This window comes from Manis pentadactyla, chromosome 4, assembly GCF_030020395.1.
Source record: "Manis pentadactyla isolate mManPen7 chromosome 4, mManPen7.hap1, whole genome shotgun sequence".
Classification (NCBI taxonomy): Eukaryota; Metazoa; Chordata; class Mammalia; order Pholidota; family Manidae; genus Manis; species Manis pentadactyla.
Window position 1 is genome coordinate 28,818,358 of NC_080022.1, and position 4,332 is coordinate 28,822,689.

Below are 4,332 nucleotides of genomic sequence, written 5' to 3' on the forward strand. Positions count from 1 at the left end.
CCATGAAATATTTTTTTTAAACTTTAAAAAATAATTGCTTATCTGAAATTCAAATTTATCTGGGCATCCCACATTTTATCTGGCAACCCTGTGTACTGGGAGCAGTCTTTCCTGCCTAATCTAAATAAGGCATTTTCCACTATTCTGCAGTTACTCTGTTACATTATTCTGTTTTATTTACTTCATGGCATTTATCATTAGCTGAAATTACATTATTTACAAGTTTATTAGGTGCTTCCCCCCAAATTAGAATGTAAGCTTCTTGAGAGCAGGGACCTTGTAAGCTTGCTCCCTGCTCTTTCTCCTAGACTTAGAACAACAGCACTTGCAACATATTAAAGACTTACTAAATATTCATTGAATGAAGGAAGGACTAGATGGTGTCCTGGCTCAGCGTGCTGTACCAAAATGCCATAGACCTGGCGGCTTAAGCAACAAACATTTATTTCTCACACTTTCGGAGACTGAAAGTCCAAGGTCAATGGCGGGGTTCCTAGTGAGGACTCTATCCCTGGCTTGCAGACCGTTCTCTTCTCCCTGTCCTCACATGTTGGAGATGGGGGAGGACTTCTCTACCTCTTCCTATAAAGGGACTAATCCCTTCATGGAGGCTCTACTGTCATGACTTCATCTAAACCTAAGTACCTTCTAAAGGCCCCAACTCCAAATACCATCACTTTAGGAATTAGAGCTTCCACGTGAACTTTAGGAGGATACAAACCTTTAGTCAATAGCCTGCAGGAATGCATCTTGCCCTGAGGGGGAACCATGTAAGACCTGGAAGTTTCTGTTTCTTACTAGCCAAAGTAAAATCTCTTGTTTCAAACAAGAAGTTCTCCCTCTTGTTTTGGCACCTCAAGTTGTCAGGAAGTGCTGCCCATCATTGTACCTTCAGGATAGACCAGAGAAGAGGTGACCAGGCAGGAGGAAGGCACACCCTCCCCTGCAGTGCAGCTCATTCCATAAAAACAAACAACTTGGTACCCTGATTGTGGGAGGGAAGATGAGTCGTTATTTCTCTGAGCCTGAAACAAACAAACCAAAAAACATTCTTTCTAGAGCAAAAGCAGGCTATGTCCTAGACAAGAGCAGGAGAAACCTTCTCTCTCTTGAGGCTGGCTTTGTTTGCCCCAAGGGCAAGTATCATGAGATTAAACATAATTTTGTAGAAAAGCCCTGACCTCCACGTGGTGTCTGAGGGAGTCTCTGAGGGCTGGTCAAAAACAACTTCATGCCCAATGAGCACCCAAAGATGCCACCTACGGCCTCACACCATCCTGTTGGTCCCCCAAACAAGGGTGCAGTAGCCCACTCCCAGAGAGAAGACTAGGATAATGTGTTTCTGATGCCTCAATTTGGTTCAAACCAGAATAAACACAAATGGCAAAAATCATCCCATGAGCTCATTCAGGCTTTGATCAGGGACATAATTTCATTATGAAATTTTGAATCAGGCTGTTGTGAAGTCTTGCCAAGGAGTTTCATTTTCCCAGATGATATGGTGGGTTGTTTCTCTCCTGTTCTCATACTCAGCTTGCGTTTATCATACAAACTTTCCATCTATTTTTATAATCTGCTCCACCAATCCTTTTACAACAGTATTTGCTGAACATCCAGCCTCAGTTCCACTGGCCAATAGTAAGCCTGATCAAGGTGGGTCAAGCTAAAATTATTGGTTTGGTTTGCCTGCCCTGAGTACCAAAATTGGAATACAGTGACTGTTTTTTACTCTTCTTCCTGACGTTGTGATAATCAGAGGGGACAAGACACATGTCCAGGCCTATAATTAAAACAGATGTGTTAACTTCACTACTCTGAGAGGATGCACTATGATCATATGAGTTACAATATATGAAAGCATTGCACACACGGTATACACCAGACATATGGCATGCTTTCTCTTTTCCTCCAGACCTGTGGTTAGCTCCTCATTCCCCAGAATCTTGCTCCTCCTAACCACAGGTTGGTGTCAATGGAACTAGAACCCCAACAGATACTGGCTGGAAATGCCTGCCACCTTTCTGAAACAGCCTTGGGCCAAGATCTGCTAGGGAAGAATGGGCTGGTGTTTTCACAGAAAACAAGAAATCTTGACCTCACTTTCTTCTACATTCTGTAAAAATTTTTTTATTTTGGATCTATTAGGCAAGTAGAGGCAGCTTCTAAAGCAGCGTTTTTTCAGAGTATAGTCTGAGGACCACAGCATCAGAGTTACTGGGAGAACTGAGATCGCATCCTCTGGAGGTGGGGCCAAGAGGATATACAGTTTAACGAGCTCCTCAGTAATTCTCATAGACGTGGTAGTTTGGTATCTGAAAAGGGAAGTCTTTCCCAAAAGTCACGCTTAGGCTTTCTGACCAGCTGACCAGAAGGCAGCCCTAGTCCAACCCAGCTCCTTTCCCACCTACTTTAAATCCTCTCTTTTTTCTCAGCAGAGCCAGGGTGAGGAAGGCTACAGTGTCTAATACACTCTGAAAATATATGTCTTGGCTCTGCCCCAAATGGCTTCATATTTATACTGTAGCCGGAGGGTCGTTATCCTTTGGCAAAGCTCCACTGTAAGGCCATTAGCTCTTAATCGGTGCCAGCTTGTTGGTTTACCCTTCCCAGTTGAACTGAGAAGCAGAGGTTTCTCGATGCAATCTCCTGTGTCTGTCCTCTGGCAGGTCCGTGATGAATTTACCCATGCCTACTGGGGCTAAGAGTTGGGCCCCTTGAGTGGCTGCTGCTCAGTGTGAAACAGTTACTGACCCCCGAGGGGAGGCTCTGGGAACCCTGGTAAAACAGAGAAGCACTTCTAATACGTTTTCAGGGTTTTGTTGTTTTGTTGGCAGAAAACAAAAAGAGAGAGTCCTTGCTCGTACAACCTCAACAGTTTATAAGGGATTGTAAGAAAAATAAGGTGTATAAAACTAGAGCCCCATGGGCCACATTGCCCTCAGGTTTCAGTCTAGGATGGCTGGGAAGTCTGGGGATAAGGATACAGCAAACTGATGGGTGGGTGACTATGAGAAGTGGCCGAGAGACTCACCTCTGGGAACCCTAAGAAACTTCTCTTCATGGATGATGTATCACCACTTCTAAGTGGGAAAAACATAGTCTATATTGGTCTTGGCATGCATCTCTTTCTGCATAAGGAGCTCTTCAAAAAGATTCCTAGATTAAACTTTGGAAAAATAACTAGCAGTATTTTGCTCCTTCCTATCACTGAATCCCTGTGGTCCTCAGCATATTCTTCTTAGGAAAATCTGAGAAGCAATTGTATGAGATGCTATTAAGGGCCTCTAATTTTCAGCCTGGTTTAGATAACTCAAGATTGTTGGCTGCAACCTGAAAAATGGATCCAGAACACACACTGATGTGTGGATTTAAAGTTTAATTCCAAATTGTAGATAACTGTTTAAGCTCCAAGGAGGCTGGAGGGCCCATATTAAGTCATCTCCCCAGGATCAGTGTGTTTCCTATTACACTTGATATCTATCTGTCCAATGATCCTTTTGATTTTCAAGCTGTTAGTCTAAATCTTTGGGTAATTCTTTACCCCGTCATCATCTCCCCACCTCCTTACTTTTCCTTAGGAAAACACTTTTTAAAAAAATGTTAATCAGGTCCCTTGGATTATTTCCAGAAGAATAATGTCACATCAAAGAATCTGAAGAGTCAACTCCAGAAACCAGTATGTTGGGGGGCCTCTGACTGTCAGAAGGTCAGTCTTGCCCTAGAGGCAGCTCTTGCCCAGCAAGATACTAAAGTTTTCCTTGGCCTTCTCCATTGTCTGGTCTTGTCTGGGAACAATATCTTACTTCCAAGGTAGAGACTCAGGCTAAGGTGTAGAAGAAAGGTAAGATGACTTCCTTCTCAAGCAGCAGAGGAACAACTGATCAAAACCTTGATTCATGTAACTTTTTAGAGCCTTTATTAGAAAAAGACAATTCTACCACTCCCTCATCTCAGGAAAAAGCAATCCTTCCAACCCACTGTGTAACCAGGTTGGAGGAATCTCCTCAGTGCTTTACATATCTATTTAAGAGATGTTAGAGTCATCACTTTTGCTTCCAACCAGAGCTGGGCACATCCCCAGGATGCCCGGCTACTGTGCCCAGGGCAGGAGACTTTGGTTTTTGCTGTGCCCACCATCCCCTCACTGGTGCACCAGGCACAAACCAAGTAGTCTAGTTTGTAGGCAAACTACAGCCTGCCTGCCAAATTCCAGCAGCCACCTTTTTTATATGGCCCATGAGCTAAGAATGGTCTTTACATTTTTTAATGGTTGAAAAAAAGCAAGATAAGAATAATATTTTGTGACATATGAAGATTATGTGAAATGCAATC